The sequence below is a fragment of the Amblyraja radiata genome, chromosome 7 (assembly GCF_010909765.2).
Source record: "Amblyraja radiata isolate CabotCenter1 chromosome 7, sAmbRad1.1.pri, whole genome shotgun sequence".
NCBI lineage: Eukaryota > Metazoa > Chordata > Chondrichthyes > Rajiformes > Rajidae > Amblyraja > Amblyraja radiata.
Window position 1 is genome coordinate 57,042,915 of NC_045962.1, and position 20,038 is coordinate 57,062,952.

Sequence of the window (20,038 nt, forward strand, 5' to 3'; positions counted from 1 at the left end):
AGCCTGGGAGCTGCCCTGGAGAAGGCGCTGTCCCCAAAACTGCGGGGGTTGGACTTGTAGATGGAGAGGAGACCGGCTGATGTGGATCTGAGGGACCGTGAGGGTTGGTAGGGGGAGAGGAGGTCAGTGAGATATGGGGGGGCCAGATGGTGGAGGGCTTTGTAGGTGAGGACCAGGATTTTGTAGGTGATCCGGTGGGAGATGGGAAGCCAGTGAAGTTTTTTGAGGACTGGAGTGATGTGATGCCAGGATTTGGTGTGGGTGATGAGTCGGGCGGCTGCGCTCTGGACCAGTTGGAGTCGGTTGATGTAGGTGGAGCTGATGCCAAGGAGAAGTGAGTTGCAATAGTCCAGTCGGGAGGAGATGAAGGCATGGATGAGTTTTTCAGCAGCAGGCGGTGTGAGAGAGGGTCTGAGTTTGGCGATGTTGCGGAGATGAAAGAAGGAGGTTTTAATGACATAGACATAGACATAGAAATTAGGTGCAGGAGTAGGCCATTCGGCCCTTCGAGCCTGCACCGCCATTCAATATGATCATGGCTGATCATCCAACTCAGTATCCCGTACCTGCCTTCTCTCCATACCCTCTGATCCCCTTAGCCACAAGGGCCACATCTAACTCCCTCTTAAATATAGCCAATGAACTGGCCTCGACTACCCTCTGTGGCAGGGAGTTCCAGAGATCCAGACATGGCGGATGTGATCAAGGGAGAGGGTGGAATTAAAGATCACGCCAAGGTTGCGGGCCTGGGGAGATGGGGAGACAGTGGTGCCGTCGATGGTGAGAGTGGGGTTATTGATTTTGCTGAGTGTGGCTTTGGAGCCTATGAGGAGGAATTCAGTCAACAAAATAGAGAGAGTACAGAGGAGATTTACTAGAATGTTGCCTGGGTTTCAGCAACTAAGTTACAGAGAAAGGTTGAACAAGTTAGGGCTTTATTCTTTGGAGCGCAGAAGGTTAAGGGGGGACTTGATAGAGGTTTTTAAAATGATGAGAGGGAGAGACAGAGTTGACGTGGAAAAGCTTTTCCCACTGAGAGTAGGGAAGATTCAAACAAGGGGACATGACTTGAGAATTAAGGGACTGAAGTTTAGGGGTAACATGAGGGGGAACTTCTTTACTCAGAGAGTGGTAGCTGTGTGGAATGAGCTTCCAGTGAAGGTGGTGGAGGCAGGTTCGTTTTTATCATTTAAAAATAAATTGGATAGTTATATGGATGGGAAAGGAATGGAGGGTTATGGTCTGAGCGCAGGTATATGGGACTAGGGGAGATTATGTGTTCGGCACGGACTAGAGGGGTCGAGATGGCCTGTTTCCGTGCTGTAATTGTTATATGGTTATATGGTTATAATTCTGTCTTATCGCTGTTGAGTTTGAGGAAATTATGTTGCATCCAGGTTTTTATAGCTGACAAACAGGTGTTGATATGGGAGAGGGGGGGTTGTGGGGGGATTTGGTGCCGAGGTAAATCTGGGTGTCATCAGCGTAACAGTGGAAGTCCAGATTGAAGTGGCGGAGTATCTGACCAAGGGGGAGGATGTAGATGATGAAGAGGAGGGGGCCGAGTACGGAGCCTTGGGGAACGCCTTGAGTGACTGCGGCTGTAGCAGAGGTGTGGTTGTGGAGAGAGATGAAGTGGGATCTGTTGGAAAGGTAGGAACGGAGCCAGCTGAGTGCAGAGCCTTCAATGCCGAGGTCTTTGGGTCTGGTGAGCAGGATGTTATGGTTCACTGTATCGAAGGCTGCGCTCAGGTCGAGGAGGATGAGGATGTTGAGGGAACCAGTGTCAGCAGAGGTGAGGATGTCGTTGAGTACTTTGAGGAGAGCAGTTTCTGTGCTGTGGAGGGGGCGAAAGCCAGATTGGAGGGGTTCAAGTAGGTTATAAGCAAGGAGGTGGGAATGAAGTTGCGACGCAACAATACGCTCCAGGGTTTTTGAAAGAAAGGGGAGGTTTGAGATTGGGCGGTAGTTATTGAGAGAGGAGGGATCAAGACCAGGTTTCTTTAAGATTGGTGTAACGGCAGCAGTTTTGAAAGCGGAGGGGACAATTCCTTGGGACAATGAGGAGTTGAAGAGATTAGTGAGGTAGGGGCAGAGAACGGGGAGGCAGGACTTCAACAGGGGAGTGGGGAGAGGGTCGAGGGAGCAGGTAGTGGGTTTGGAAGAGCTGATGAGTTTGGAGATTTCAATAGGGATGACCAGGTCAGACTGGGAGAGGAAGCAGTGTGGAGGAGGGGTAAGGAGGTCAGTGGAGATGTTGAAAGGAGGGGCCTTGGTAGGTGGTGGAGTAGATGCTGCGGAGTCGGGTACAGGGGATAAAGATTGATAGATGGTGCTGATTTTATCAGCGAAAAAGTGGAGGAATGAGTTGCAGAGAACCGGAGTAGAGGTAGGGAGAGTGTTGGCTCGAGGCTTGAGGAGGTTGCCCACTGTGGAGAAGAGGGTTCTGTGGTTTAGGCAGGGATCGGTGCATATGGAGGAGAGGTAGGCAGATTTTGCAGCAATGAGGGCATCTTTGTAGTCAGTGAGGTGGAGTTTGTAAGCTTCAAGGTGGACTGTGAGAGATGATTTCTTTATAAGTCGTTCGAGTTGGCGACCAGTCTGTTTCAGTTTACGAAGTGCAGGTGTGTACCAGGGTGAGGATGTGTTGAAAGTTACGGTTCTTGTTTTGAGGGGGCCAGAGTGTTGAGGGAGGTAGACAAGGTGGAGTTGAGATGGTTTGTGAGATCATCAGGTGAGATGGGGGTTGAGTCCAGGGGGAGAGTGGTGGAGAGCAGGTCAGAGAGATGGTGGGAATCAATGGATTTTAGATTACGGAAGGTGATTTCTCAGAGGAAGCGGGGGCGGAGAAGGGATGGTGAACCGTATAAGCTTATGATCAGAGAGGGGGAAGAGGCAAGGATGGAGGTCGAGTACCGGTTGATTTGTGGAGCAGACCAGGTCAAGGATGTGACCTTTGTCATGGGTGGGAAAGGTGACGTGCTGAGTGAGAGAGAAGTTGTCCAGTAAAAGGCGAATTCAGATGCAAGCTTGCAGGTGGGGGAGTCCATGTGAATATTTAAGTCACCAAGTAGCAGCAGACGTGAGAAGAGGGATGAGGCAAGTGTGAAGAGTTCCGTGAAGTCAGATAGGAAGGAGGGGTTTGGTTTAGGTGGCCGGTAAATGAGGATGACTGTCATGGAGGGCTTTGAAGGCGAGGAATTCAAATGATGCTACTGGGGGGAAGGTGAGTATGAGTTGGTCTTGACATTATGTTTGGCACAGACATTGTGGGCTAAAGGGCCTGTTCCTGTGCTTTACTGTTATATGTTCTATGTTCTATGAAAATGATATGGTTCTACAATCGAATCGTCCTTCTTTCATAGCTTATTGTTGACATAGATTTAGCATGTGGTTTCCATAATGGTTGTAAGAAATACCCACATATTGTTCTATTCTATCATAATCAGAGGGATGCTTAGCTTGCTGTATTTTTGTTACTTCACAATGTCAAACCTTCTCCTTAAATGAGTTTAATATTTTCTTAATTCTGAATATCCAATGAGTTGCAAACACTTCTGAAAAATATTCGTTTAGTTTAGTTTAATTCAAATGTCACTTTTATCTTAATGATTCTGTTCTCTTGCTATCTGGCAATACAAAATAATGCAACACTTAATATTTTGATTCTATGCTGTTCAAACATGTTGAGAACTAATAATGACATCAGATGCTGGACTTGCCTTTTGTTTACAGTTATCACATGCCCTTTCAAATAATGAATTATAATCACACTATTGTAGTGCTCTCTTGCTCTAGATTTCCTCTACTGGCTGAAAGTAAAGCTATTATCCAGTCATCAATTCAGCAATTACTATTGAATGGAACAACCTGTGACAATGTCTTACAAACTGGTGTGTGACCTCCTAAATTATTAATGTCAATACCAAGCTCTGAAAGGATGAAATGTTGCCAGCAAGTAAGGGTTGACAATTGATTCTTTTGAAATGCACATTGAAGTGTTTCTTATCTGGTGAAATGGACTTTCAGTGCCGAAATGTACACTTGAATTTTGTGTTACATATTAACTTAATTTTAATGACGGATATTAGGCTTTGCAAAACCAAAAGGAATAATACTGTTCTGTGAACATTGCAGTATTTCTGAAAAATAATTAATGATCAATTTACTGTTGAAAATAATAATTTTCCATATTAACCACAGGCTACTGGTGCCAATGATAAAGAATAACAGAATTACAGAATACGTTGTTGTTCAGCTTTGAACTCTATGCAAACAGACAATAAATGAGGATTTTGTGATTATAAAAGTTAATATTTTTCATTCATTTTCCCCAGAGGATCACAGATGCTCAGAGAAAATATCACTTGTTTTCACAATTGACCAGCCAAGGAAGATTATCAGTACACAAGCATGTGGGAACATTGACTTGCTTTAGAAATTGATATTAATTTGATGCAAATAATGATGTAGGATGTTTTAGCTGGCCATCATTGGGTCATTGTCATGGTCTTCTACATTCCCCTTCCTTCCAACCCAGTATTCAATTCATTATTTGCTCTTAATATATTCCCATTTATGATTGTAATTGGATATTTGTTTCAGTGCTGAAAGCTATTGTTTTGAAATTAGGCAATCTTGATTCATTTGATTAATATCTCCATAATAATTTCCCTGTATTTGTTTTTTCTTTCATAGTGTTTCTCGTTTGCTTAAATTAATGCAACAAATTCTCACAAACAAATTAAATATTTTCCCCCAAGATGTCAATCCTTTTTGCTATGTCTTTACACAGAAAATGTAAAACGCTTTCTGCATTACTGTCGGTATATTTCTCCATTAATTAGCTTATGCTCATTGCCCTATTTATTGCAATTTTGTGCCATTGGTGTCAGCAAATTCAGAATGAATAAGTAAATTAGTACCAATACAGACTGACCTTTTTTAAACCTAAGTCCTACTTTAGCATTCATAGACCACAGTAAGTTAATTTTTCAGAATCATTCTTTTGAGCACGGTTACAAAGCAGTGAGTGCCTGTCCATAATTATATCATGCAAATGACATTTGCTTTTGTTCAAGCTTTTTCCCTCAGATGGTACTTTCTTTTATCACACTCCCCACACATCTGTGTCGCTGAAACAGCACTGAATACTCCACCCCTTTTAGTCCCAGAGTTCCTTTTATTATCTATTCTGACTGTCACATAGACACAGTTAGGATTTTGAACTCACATTGCAATGACATATCCTTGTGACATGGGTTATGTTGCCAGCTGGTATGAACAGGTGTACAGTGAATTTCCCATCAAATGGCAACATGCATTTGGCCACGCACCAAACCTAAAAGTGAAAAACCTGTTCATTAAAGTCATCCATAGAACGTGATTGGTTGTTAGCAAACAAATCATACAATGGTATGTGTGTTGTATGGCACCAGTGCCTGTTTTAGCTCCCCAGAGAGTACTTGTCTTTTCTTTATAGCAAAGAGGTCATAGAGCCATAAAAAACACAATTCATTGCAATATATTTATATTTTATTGCAGAAAGGATTGAGAAGTAAAGCATTAATCAAAATAAATTCAAAAATCTAATGTAAAATACGCATCAGGTAGAATTAAACAATAATACTGTGCAACGACGTATTAACCAAGAGTCAATACATGATTTGGATTGTTTTTTGAGATCACTTGTGATTTTTAACAGCATTAAAGTAAAACCATATATCTAAAATACTGAATATGTCAAGAATATGCACTGATCTTCATACATACTGGATAGATGCCAGAGCTTTTGTTATTCAGTGAATGACATTTTGTTTTTTAAATTATTTTAATTACATAAAGCAAAGGTGAATCTAAGCATGAGCAATTGCTATTTGTTTCCGGAATACATTTTACATTTATTCATGTGAACAAATAAACATTTAAAGATAAAAACAGCAAAATTATGCTTTTGTTCTGGCGGAACGTATCTTGTAAAAACCAAAATGCTTTCTATTGTTGCAGAATAGCAATAGGAAAATGCTACAAGTTGTGTTCACTGTTTTTTGGAAATATTTGTAAATGGCAACAGGTAAAATTTATGAGTGAATTCAAAAATAGGAATAGGTATATCAGTCCACAAAACTTGTCCGTTAATATCTCGGCTATTCGCTTTCTAAGATGCAATTGTATTTTCAACATACCAATTGATTATATTTTATCCTGCCCTTTTATAGACTAGTCCAAATAATAATTTTTACATCAAAGTCTTATACAGGTGCATGTTTTTAATTACCTTCACAACATTAATTCCTGTCCTCTGGCTCTGCTTTCAAGTCCTAAATTCAAATAACATTTTAAGTTTACCTCTGTTTACAATTTAAAATGTTGAGCAACTTTCTTCCAGATTGTTGTGTCAATAACTGCAGATGAAATTTGTCAATAATAGTTGCACAACCTATTTAAGTTAATAGAAAAGAAAAGCAAGTCAAATTGTCAATTTGCATTCAGTATAGGTTGCATTGTTGGTGTTGACCAATCTCATCTGTATTTCTTTCCTCATTCCTAATTCTTTGCGCATTTAAATTAATCTTGTTGATTTTATCTCTACTCCAATGTTTTATGTGCTGTGGTAACTATAAATGAACATGGTGCTGCAATATTTTCTCGTCAGTTCAACATAAAGTACTGCTTTCTGTACATCATCTGATGTCACCTTTAATAATTGCATATATATTAACAATGTCAAGTCCTCGTTAACCAGGATGAACAGTTATGGACCAGAAAGTGATGTGAGGATGTTGCATTGGTACCCTTTTCCCATGTCACAGCTCAGAGTGTGATGTTTGTGTCAGGTAATTGAATAACATGGCCTTCCCAATGTAGTTGACTGAGTGTAACTCAAGTTTCAGTTCTGGGGATATTGGCCTGGAATAGGACACTGACATAGGTTGACTTGCCTTTCAGGGAATTTGGAGATTTAGTAGTTGTAGTTAGTAGTTATTGGTTTCTTTCAAATGTCTGTAGGTGTCTGCTGTGCTGTGAGACGTTCAGTTCTCAGGAGCAAATAGGAGGGCAGCGATCACTGCAGCAAGGTAGACATGGTGAATTCATTTCACTTGCACTTTATGTGCAATGTGACGAATAAAACTGATTGTTGTTGATTGTTGACAATGACCCCTGTATTGGTCTGAATACTTGATCTTCTTGTGACCATTTTTTTCAACTGACCATAGGGTGTACTAGAACAATGAAGTGGATGGTGAATTTCATTCTTGATGTCTACCTTCACTGAAAGTTGGTTCTCATATTAGGGGATATTGTTCACATTTTTCAGCGTCCTATGAAACTTTATTTTCAGAAAACTGTGTTGTGAAACAGGTAAAAAATGAAAAGACACAGTCCTACTACCAGGCGAGATGCTAGCCCTGCTGGCAGTCTGTTATTTTTTTCATCTTTTTGTTCTTTTTAGTGTTTGTTAAAAGTTTGATTTAATGTACTTCGGTTTGTTTTTTTGGGGGGGGGGGGGGGGGGGGGGGTGGCATCGGGGGAAACTTTTTTTCAGGTTCTTACCTTCACGGAGATGTGATCATATTTTGGATCACATTCTCCGGGCTCTGCGGCCTACCATCGAAGGAGCTGGAGGCCTCCTCAAACTGTTGTGAGCCCCATCACGGGGCGCGGACTTGACATCGGAGTGGATCCCTTGCCTGGGGTCGCTCCCACCGTGACCACCGTGGACTTACCATCTAGGGCTCGCAGTTTCGGGAGAGGCTAGTCGGGAGCTCCAACGCCGCAGAAGGTTCGACCAGCCCCGACGCGAGATTCGATCCCCCGATGCAGGAGCTGAACGCCTCGACGCGGAGGGCCCGAACGCCACCGGCTAAGGGAGTCAAGATCATCCCGTCAACGGAGGGCTCGAGGCCCATGACCGAGGAAGAACAAAAAGGAAGGACTTGAACTTTATTTCGCCTTCCATCACAATGAGGAATGTGTAGGAGTCATTGTGGTGGATGTTCATGTTAAAATGTGTTTTTGAATCTGTTGCTTTTAATTGTATGACTGACCTGGCCAGTGAAATTCCTTATATGTTGCAAAACATACTTGGCGAATGAAATCTGATTCTGATTCTGATTCTGATTCTAAGAATGCTGGATAACTCAGCAGCAAAGGCAGCATCTCTGGAGAGAAGGAATGGGTGACGTTTTGGGTCGAGACCCTTCTTCATAGGTAAAAAATGAAATATATATGATTCTTGTCTTAAGGAATTAAAGTGAAGACCATCATTTCTATGCATTAGGGAGAATGTCAAGTAAGTAATCAATAAAAATATTGCCATTCCAATACCCAAATCAAGCCACTTTTTGTGACTATGTGAATCTGCATCATTTAATTTCCTTGTATTTGTTGCTTAACTTTATTAATGAGCCACATGGTTAACATGCTGGCCTACAGGGTAGTGAATCCTCATGATGTGATAACTGCATGTTATGGTTTTCTTGCCGTGCTAAAGTAAATTATCAGCTGATAAGCAACTAAATATTTTCTTCTGCTGTCTTATCAAAATGTGCTATAGATGGCTGCAAGGCCCCAAAGTAGTATCATTGGGTGGCATCCTTAGCTTCCACCAATTTGTTTCCATGCATTTCACATTGCAGGACTCTTTAATGATTCTACCATTCTTTTAATATCCCTTGTTTCATATTCCAACAATCCAGGTGCTTATATTGCAATGGAAGCTCAATTTACAGATATTTCAGAAGGTACATGTGCAAGAATTTATGTTTCTACCAATCTACTTCTGTCTTTAGGATATGGATCAATTTGTACCTTGTGAATTACAACTGCTATATCATATATGAAAATGGAGGAATCCTTTGCACTTTAACTGCAATTCATAACATTCGATCTAACATTAGATCGACCACTTCTTAAAATTCACATAACCATGCTCTTGCTTTGGTTCATTAATGATAACAATTATTAATACATCGGAATATCATCAATTCATGGGTTAGCAGATACAAAATGACTGAAAAGACTAAGTCATCCTCAAGCAGTAATTCATGTCAAAGACTTGTGAGACAGGTACATAGCTTTCAACCTCTTTCCCTCCCAGCTATTCCACAATACAGCATTTCTCCCAGTGATGGAGTAGCTACTTCTCACCACCATTATGATTAAGCTCTTGGTAGTGCTGGAATGACAGATGTAAGATTACATTTAATAAGTGTCCACTCATGCATGCAAATTGAATTAAATAATGGGAGTAGAGATTTGTTCCATAATTAAGATAAAAATCCATGTCAGTCGAAACCCTGGTGTATATTAGTAACATAGTAAGAGCTTCTTTATCTGGTAATACGTTTTTAATTTTAGCCACCCAGCATCCATAGAATTAGAAATGACCAGACTATTGCATGAACTTTGCTTTTATATGGGCATCTTTGGCTCAGCAATCCTGATTTTCATTATTATTTGCATTTTACAATCAAATAATAATCATTTGTAAATTAAAACTGTTATTCTAAGAAATAGGGAAAGAATGCAAGAATGCTTGAATTTCCTAATTTTAAAATGAACCATATTGGATTTTTGCTGTTAAATCTTAAATTGTGGAGTTCATTGAGGTATTACACTCTCTTTATTTTAAAATAATGACTTTGGAACTTTGCTGGTTGAATGAAACCTCCTTCTTAATTACTACTTTGACAGTTACCTTGAATCTACAAGAGTCAATTATGGTTCAGTGACGTCAATCTCATAAATATATAGCCACACACCAGAGATTTAAGCATGTAAACTTGGCTGATCCAATAGTTCAGGACTGAGGGAATGCTACACTGTTGGACATGCTGTCTCTTAGAAAATATGTTGATATGTCTACGTGTCAGAGCAATCCAAATGATCCCATGAGACATTTTTAAAAGGCAATAACTCTCTAATTGTTTAACCTGTTCTTTAATAAAACACAACCAAAACAAATGATCTAATTATTTATTTATGTACTGTTTATGACTTGTCACTTTGTGTAAATTAGTTGTCATATATACTAATATATCAATAGTGATGATGCAGCAAAATCTGTTTATTGAAAGTGAAGTACCTTTGGATGCTATTAAATAATGAAAGTAAGTTTGTTGCATAGAATGCTGATTATCTTTAAAACTTTTACTAGCCTTTGTTACTGGAAGTAATTTACAAAACTTATCTCTATTCTGCTGAGGCCTTCGTATGACTTTGAGTTCACTAAATTACTCATAGGCTACTTTTGTTGACCCTTAGCCTTCAAAGCGTCTTCGGTGTGGCAAGCTCTAGTCTGTGGACAAAAACATATTTTACTAATTAAAAGCATTTCTTAACTTATATTTACTTTTAATTCATTTGGCTGAGTAAGTAGCCGTTGGCTTTGCATGAATTTGCAGGATATTGATGCATTGGTATGAAAATTAAAAAGACACAATCATTTTTTTATTTCTTCTTTTGGTATGGACAACAGAATCAAGGCCCCATTCCCTCCTTTATTCCTTGTCGCCCCCAAAGAAGTAGTAATGTTTGGATTTCTTGTTGAGCTGTTACATTTCTTGTGAGTTGAAACTTCTACACCAATACAAGGAAGGAATTCTAAACATTTTCTCAGCAATGATTAAACAGAAATGCTGTCAATTTAGAGACAGTTTGTGACTGGGAGTTACTGTTCCCACAGCATTGCGGTTCTTGTGCTTCCTGATTGGGGGAATGGGAATTGGCTGGCGGTGGGTATGGACTTTGGGGAATTATATGGCCTTTTTTGTATCCTGCGTTCACTTGTATGGATGTTTGATGGGTGATTATTAAGCTAATTAGCATGAAAATCAAACCAGTGATTTGCTCTCTTCAAATAATGTTGAACTTTTCCAGTTACAATTATATTCATTCTGGTAATTAAAGAATATTCCATCATAGAATTAACTAGAACTTTGTAATTGACAGAAATCCTAAGTTACAGTGATAGATTTGCCCATATTAAAGAAGAGTAGCAAACATAAATTATCACGGCACATGTCATGTTTATTGTCCAGGCCAAGTGAGAATTATACATGGTATGTCTGAGGTCCCCTGGCAAGCACACCTCTTCCCTGATATGGGAGCTGTGGTTGAGATGTTCTGCTCAGAGAAGTTTTAGAAACTTAGTTGAGATTTTGTCTGTTCATTGTTTTCTTTCAATTGCCATTTAGACTTTCCCAACCTCTTGTTAGTCAGGGGTGACGCTGATTGACAGTTTTCTGTGGACTGGGGTTAATGGTACTCAGTTCAATAACAGAATCCCTGTTTTTTCTTTTATTTGGCTTTCAACGGGATTGGCCTCTGGGTCTTTAAGGTATAGATGGCCTTGTCAATGTCAAAAAACCTTTGCATGACATGGTTATTGCTGAGTTCCTGGATCTCTCATGTTCTATCCTTCTGTTCATGAGGTCATTGATTTCCTGGTGGAACTTGGCCATCAGGTACCTGAAGACCTGTTATTTTTCCTCTTGAGGAATAGTTGAATTCCCAACAGAAGTAAGCCTTGCATTTACAGTATAACTAATGGGCTCATTGATCTCCTGATCAAGTCAGTCCTGATGAGTTTTTTTGGTAGAGCAGCCAAGTGTTTCTTCACAGATGATAATTATATTGGATTACAAAACAGGTCTGCTACAGTGGATCACTCTGCAGTTCATGTTGGTTGGAGGTTGTCAGGTCATCCAAATGTCTGACGGAAGCTATATTTGAGGGGTTCTTGGGTCATTCAATATTAATTTCCTTGCTGTGACACCCTTGTGGCTAGACTGATGGAGATAAACAAATTGATTGGGTAAACATTTGTCCAACAGTCTTTGATACTAGCTACGGTGCAACTGATAGCGATATCTTTGTTGTCGAGAAGTTATTGAGATCCTAGACTGGCAAATTGTGTTGGTAAAGCTTACTTTAAAACATACTTTCATCTTTGGCTTGTCCTTCGAGAAGAGGAGGTGCTACCCCTTAATCTTTAAGCTAGCCACCCCTCCTCCACATGGTGTCTCACTTACCTTGGCAGTGCCAATGTCAGAATGTCAGAGGATTCAGTAAATGATAACATTTGTTGTTGATTCTGTCCATGAGGCCCTGAATATCCTAGTTGATAATTGAGAAGCAGAAGTTGTGATGTGTGACATTGTTCATGTTGAGATAGTTGATGCATAGGGAGCAACGGTTTGATCTAAGATAACTGGAGACCAGTCTCTATTGAATAGATATTTAAAAGTACAGGCATATAGTCACCTATCAACACATGCACACACCCTGTAACAGGCATAGATGTGTTTGACTACAGTCTTATCTTTTGTCTTTCCTGGTTTCACAGGCAGCGTGGTGTCATGATCACGGTCAGCAACTGTCAAAGCTGTTATTAAATGTTTGAGAATAATGCTCACAACTTTCAAAATTACTGAGGAACTGTTTAAAAATGGTTAATATGACCTAAAAGTAATAAATCATTTTTTCTTTCTTTTCTTTTAAGATCTTTTTATTAGTTTTTTCCAAAAAACAAAAACAAAACATAAAAAACAGAGCAAAAAGAATAATGATAAACATAACAATGATATTGATACACATGGATCAGGATTACATTAATAACAGGTATAGCCTAATATGAGTCCACTGTCAAAATACACATTGAATATAGACCTCCCGGTCTCTATGTAAATATAGTTAAATATTTAAAAGAAAACTTATAGATGTAGAAAAAAAACACAAAGATAAAAAGACAAAAAAAGAGGAAAGATTTGGCAATAAAAATTGGTATCGTCTGAAATAAATACAGAAATTTAGGTAAAATGAACATTTTAATAGCATTAATTCGGCCGATTAAAGATAAGGACATTGGTGACCATTTAGTAAACTGTTGTTTAATATAGTCAATTAAAGGCATAAAATCAGCTTTAAATAAATCCTTGTGTTTCTTGATGATCTTAATACCTAGATAAGGAAAACCTTCGGTAGTCAATCTAAGTGGAAACTGTCCATAATTCAAAACTAGATTATTTAATGGAAAAAGCTCACTCTTAGTAAGATTTAGTTTATAACCAGAAAAATGACTAAATTGATTAAGTAATGCTACTATTGCCGGAATAGATTTCTCAGGGTTAGAAATGAATAATAACAGATCATCTGCATAAAGAGATAGCTTATGTGTCTTATTCCCGCGGACAATACCAAAAATATTAGGGGATTCCCCCTAATAATAGCGGTGGCCAAAGTTTCCAAAGCAATATCAAATAGTAAAGGACTTAAGGGACAGCCCTGTCTAGTACCTTGAAAGAGCCTGAAAAAAGGGGATCTATGAATATTAGTAAGTACAGAAGCCTGAGGTATATGATATATCAGCTTGATCCAATAAATAAATTTTGGACCAATCTTAAATTTTTCAAGTGTATTGAATAAGTATTCCCATACTACTCTATCAAACGCCTTCTCGGCATCAAGTGAGATGACACATTCTGGGGTTTTATTTGACACTGTATATACAATATTCATTAATCTCCTAACGTTAAAGTATGAGTAAACGATTTTTAATAAAACCTGACTGATCTTAAGAGATAATTTGCGGTAAAATATTTTCCAATTTCATAGCTAATATTTTGGGAAAAAATTTGAAATCTACATTTAACAGTGATATAGGTCTATATGATGTCACTTCAGTAGGGTCTTTATCTTTTTTAAGGATTAAAAAAATTAATGCTTCATAAAAAGATGTGGTAATCTATACCTTAAAAAGGTCTCTTTAAATACCTTGCATAGCCAGGAAGACAATAAATTTGAAAAATACTTTAAAAATTATACTGTAAACCCATCTAAACCGGGAGCTTTACCAAAATTCATTGAAAGAATTGCTTTCTGTATTTCGTCTTCCGTGATGGGTTCATCTAACAACAGAGACTCATTATATGGTAAATTTGGTAAATTCAGTTTCTTTAAAAATTCATGCATTATATTGGAATCAGTAGGAAATTCTGATTGGTATAGGGAGGTATAAAATTCCTGAAAGGATTTATTAATTTCATCATGGTCTACAGTTAGTGTACCATCCCGTTTACTCACTTTAGTAATCTGACACTTGGCCGACACCGCTTTCAACTGATTAGCGAGTAATTTACCAGATTTTTCGCCATGTATATAAAATTGACTTTTGGTTTTAATAACTGGTTCTCAATCGGTGATACTAATAACAAATCATATCTCAATTGAAGTTCAACTCTATTCTTATAGAGCTCTAAACTAGAAGCTTTTGAATATTTTTTATCAATTTCTTTAATCTCGTCAGCCAATGTATGTATTTCTTTTTGAGTTTGTTTTTTTAATCCCGCAGAGTATGAAATAATTTGTCCACGAATATATGCCTTAAAAGCATCCCAGACTACACCATTGGATATTTCTTCAGTAGAGTTTGTCAAGACGTAATAAGCAATCTGATCTTTAATAAAATTAATAAAGTTTAAGTCTTGAAGCAAAGTAGCATTAAATCGCCATTGTTTAGCTCTAAACTTGGAATCAGGTAGTTTGATTGATAGCTTCAATGGTGCATGATCAGAAATAGCAATTGCATCATACTCACATGCAGTGACCGATGAAACTAGATGAGAATCTATTATAAAGTAGTCAATCCGAGAATAACTATGATTATACATGAGAGAAAAGAGAAAATTCTTTGTATTTGGGTATAAGAATCTCCAAACTTCTAACATTCCAGAGTCAAGTAAAAAAGAATTAATAAAATTAGCTGATTTATTTGGAAGCACATGATCAGATGTAAATCTGTCTATCAAGGGTTACAGACAGCAGTTGAAATCTCCACCCATTATTAAAAAATGTTCATTTAAATTAGGAAAGGATGCAATTAACTGTTTACATCTGTTCAAGAGAAAGCTGCGCCCAGCCTTACTTTATCCAGCTAGACTGCGTATACGACTTTTCAATGGTAACACTCGATTTTTTAACAATCCTCAAGACGCTTCCAGCTTTTTGGAGAGTTACGAGGGGGAAGGGGATTAATTGATAGCTGATTGTTATAATTGGAGATTTACTGTTCCTATTTTGACAACATATCGTTTGGTAATGATTAAGAATTTAACTGGACGAGTTGTTTTTCTTTTATATATACTAATTTTTAAGAATGTCTTTGTTAATTTGTGTTCCCCTGTCGTTTAGACAAATTAAGGGAACGCAGTTCTTGTTTTTCATATTTTGACCTTGGATAATAATATGTAGCACTTGCTCTTCAGTTCCATTGCCAGCATTTTTATTCTCTCCTTCAAACGATAACAATGAACGTGTTATGGCTATGGAGTGGCAAAATATGATCTTCTCTATGTTGGGTGCTGTTGCTAGGAGAGATGGGGGCAGGGAAGGGATTAGGGTAGGGAAGTAGCTTACCGACTGTCTATTGGTCAGTTTTGGGCTTTACAGGGGTGGGAGGGGGGGGGGGGGAGGGGTCTCTTGTACCTTATTTAGTGTTTTTCATTTGTGCAAAATCTGAACTACAAAAATGTCTGAAATAGTTTTACAATTCAAAAGATTTTAAAAACCTTTATCTCAATTAAACCAAGGATCAAGAGACTTGGTTTAATTGAGATAAATGTTTTTTAAATCAAATAAAAAGCTATATTTCCCTATCTCCTGCAGCCAGATTTCCACATTTATTTCAAGGGGCCTGAGGACCTCCATAGGAAGTCCACCAGTGAAATGGAAATGTCATGCAAACAGTGGTCTGTGGTACAGGATCCACTCCGTAACAGCTGTATTGTGGTAACTGGTAACAGTTAACAGATCCATATGTTAAAATGGAAAGAAGTGAAGTACTTTAAATGTTAGCAAGTTATGTGGGATTGTGGCATGTATAAATAGAAACGTGTTCTTCAGACGTGAAACTTCAGACTTAAACATTAGCTTTAAGAAAAAGCCAATTATAACACTATTTTGCAAATATTATATAATAAAATCTGACAAGTCAATATGATTTTTTTTCCATCTGAGCAGAAAAAAGAGGTGACACTTGAAGTAGAACTGTGCTGTTAGCTTGCTAGTACCTCATCAGGTACCACTGATGTACTAGGAAATCAAGACCATGGTCATTATTCACAATGTTTAATATTTCCAGTTTAATGTGCTTACATAAGATTTAGGAACATAAATAATATTCAGCGTGTAAGCCGCCCCAATCTGATTTATTATTGCTTGTTTTTATATTATCAGTGCAATTGTCAGTTTATTGATTTATGTTATTGCACTGACATTAATAAATTCTGTAAAAACTGTGCTTGAATTAAAAAAGGGATATAATTAAACTATTGGACACTGAAAGCAAAATATGAAACCATTTAATGTGGAGGAAAACCGCACCGGTACTGCTGTCACAACAGTTAATTTTGCAAATGGAAATCCAGTAGATTGCACAATAACTATGTTGAGGTTGTATAAGTGTAATACTGGATTAGGATCCGTGAAGGATATAATAACAGTGACATAAAACTGGTTACAATGTGGTCACAAACTACATGGAGGCATATTTTAGAAAGCACAATACCATTAAACATTGGATGCTTAACAGTAATCAGTGTACATCTGAAATTCTCTCTTGGGAAAAGATACAAAATGAACCTATTACTCACATTTCGCTGTTAATTTCCATTCTGTCCTTTAACCATAAATGACTCCAGTTCAGCACATATATCCTCCAAAGTGGCAGATGCTTAGAGATGTTGTACAATATGTCACAAATTGGAAATAATATACCCAATCTTATGATGATTTTCAATGACTGTTATCCAATGTGCAAACGATAGACCAAAATTTGTGATGAAACTGTCTGGTGTAGGCACATCATGGAATGTGATCAGCTAAAATAAAAATGTGCAATGTTGTTTCTTGAAAAATTTTGCACTTACCTTAGATAAATTAAGCTCTTCCTATGATTCAACATTGAATCTGATTCATATGAATTGATAATGGCATTTGCTGAATAAAAGATAGTTAGAAGTAATTTGATTATTAATGAGAAATGAATGGCAAATTAACCCATGCAATTGCAGTAGACTGAATTACATTTTGTAATCAGAAATTCCTCTTCCTGCGATCATGTATATAAAATCCTAACGGTTTTATATATTTCTAGTTCTACTTTGTAATGCTCACCATAACAATCACATGGAATTAAAAGTATATGAAATCACTTTTATGTAACAAAGTTTTATGCTTAATTGTGTAATGGGTAATTAAATTGTCTGCAGTGCAAATAATTGATTTCTGGCTATTACTTTATCTACATTTTATTGAATTCATGATTCAAAAGTAATCCAAATACAAGGTGGTAAAAACAATTGTTATAGAACATTTTTGCATTTATCAACAATTATACTTGTGTGGAAAACAGGATTATATGCCAGCAGCATGACACAGTTGGTGTCTGCGTGCAGCAGGCCAAAGGATACCAAAGTCATTAATTTAGCAGTGTTGATTTCAGGACATTGCAGCTAATAGGACTCTCTTGCTTGTTCAGGTCCTGTGACAAATGATTTATGCGAAATGTGATGACATCAGTTCTAATCGTCCTGATAAAAGAACACTTATATTGGACAATACAGAATGATGAATGAGGTACATGTCCATTAACCCATATCGTTACTTACTTTTCTGTTCATCACTTCACTAAGGCTGAATCATATATACCTTGGGAGTATGCTACTCCTTGCAACCTCTGTCATGTTTTAATCTTGTAAAAGATTTAAGTGGTGTTGGTTATAATTAAAATAGAAAAGTGGAAAGGATCAGCAGCTAGGTTGATGTTTAAACTGATAACAGCTATAATGAATTTGAGTCTAGATCCCATTATTGATATCTGTTAAAAATATGTCTTCCTGATATTTAATGTCAGTAGTCACTATCCAAGGCTTATAATGCACAATACTAATTACATCTGCCAGTATTAATTTTTAAACATTGACTCTCACTACAATTTTCTAGATCTGGCTTCAATATATTGGATTCAAGTTTTCATTATTTAATTTGGTTCTTAAAGAATGACAACAATTGATATGGCATGTCTCCTTTGTCATAAATCTATGAATTATAATTTCCAGAATAATAGTAAATAACGTAGAACTTAGTTTCACTTAATAAGATTAATTACACTTATAATTTTGTAATTTTTTTTGTGGGAAAAGGTTTGCAGAAAGTGTTGTGCTGAATGTTCAGTGTAGAATTTAATGTATACATGCAGTGAAGAAAAAGAGATCCATGAAAATAGCGATAACGCTAATGCACTTGGTTTAATGTTAGTTCCTCATAGTAAATGAGGATTTTATTTCTTGATAATTTGTAAATACATCAGCATAACATTTTGAGAAACTTTCAGCTCTTTATCCGAGGTGGGTACCACACAGAGGCAGAACTACTTGGCTATTGAAACATGATTCTGAGATGGCAGTCAGATTTATAAAGGGTTAGCTGTGATGTTTTTTTTAGCCAGAACTATAGGTTGAGAATTGCTGTACTGGCAGTTAGGATTCATTTAGCTTTAGTGGGTAAGATGACCCTCTGAAGGTGAATGACCTTGATTATGTCATTACATGAAGATTAGTTTGAAGCTGTAACTGAATAAATTTAATCCTCACTACTTTGCTATTGATTCACCTTATAATGAAATAAAGCAGTTTATTGGTTTGTCTTGGGTTTGCGTTTCTCATTCCTCTTTCAGAGGGCACATGTATGTATTTTAAAAACATAACATGAACTGTAAGTCACAAGGCGGTACTATTGTTACGTCCCAGGATTATGCCATTGTACTACTTTAAATACAAGGTAATACAAGCCAATTCCACAAATGAAAAATGCTCAGACTGCTTATGGGAGTGGTCAGTGGCAGAGAATCTGAAAATGCATTTGTTACAGTCCAGATTTATGACAGTTATTTTACTTAGAATTGCCAGCTCTTCTGGATATCGCTGTTAGCTCATGAAATCACAAACCAGGAAGTGGCGGCGCTGCCCGAGCAACTGCGGCTCGCCTGCAGTCTGTCTGTTTTTTCTTTCTTTTTGTTTACTTTAGTCCTGTTTTGGTTAATTTTAGTTTATTTAGGTTGTGTATGTGTGGGGTCTTAATAATAATAATAATTTTTTTTATTTATGGGCGCCTTTCAAGAGTCTCAAGGACACCTTACAAAAATTTAGCAAGTAGAGGAAAAACATGTAAGCGGAATGAAATAAATAGTAGAGACATGACTAGTACACAAATTAAAGACAGAATTCAATTCAAAACACAATATGAGGCAATTAGAGCACAGATGAAAAGGGAGGGGGACGTGGGGCTAAGGATAGGCAGAGGTGAAGAGATGGGTCTTGAGGCGGGACTGGAAGATGGTGAGGGACACGGAATTGCGGATCAGTTGGGGGAGGGAGTTCCAAAGCCTGGGAGCTGCCCTGGAGAAGGCTCTGTCCCCAAAACTGCGGAGGTTGGATTTGTGGATGGAGAGGAGACCGGCTGATGTGGATCTGAGGGACCGTGAGGGTTGGTAGGGGGAGAGGAGGTCAGTGAGATATGAGGGGGCCAGATGGTGGAGGGCTTTGTAGGTGAGGACCAGGATTTTGTAGGTGATCCAGTCTTGTTTTTGGTCTCTTCCTTTGGGGGGATGCAACCTTTTCTTGTCGTATCCCCCATCTCCGTCTCCGCTGAGGCCTAATGGCAGAGCTGGCAGCCTCCAACTGGGACCGACTTCGAGGCTCCAGAGGCAGAGCCAGCCAGGACTTACCAACGCGAGGCTGGTTGACTTTGGGGCTGTGGTGGCGTTGCGGCGGTGGGGACCCGACTTCGGGGCTGTGGCGGCGGCGACCCGACTTCGGGGCCTCGGAGGCTCGGCCACGGGCCCAGTGGACGACATCGTCGGGAGCTCGCAGGTCACAGGTTGGTGACCTGTTTTTCCGGAGCTCCCGCAACAACAGCTTCATCCGCTGGACTGGAGGGTGGCAGCTTCGTACGCCTCGGGCCGTGGAGTTTGAACTGA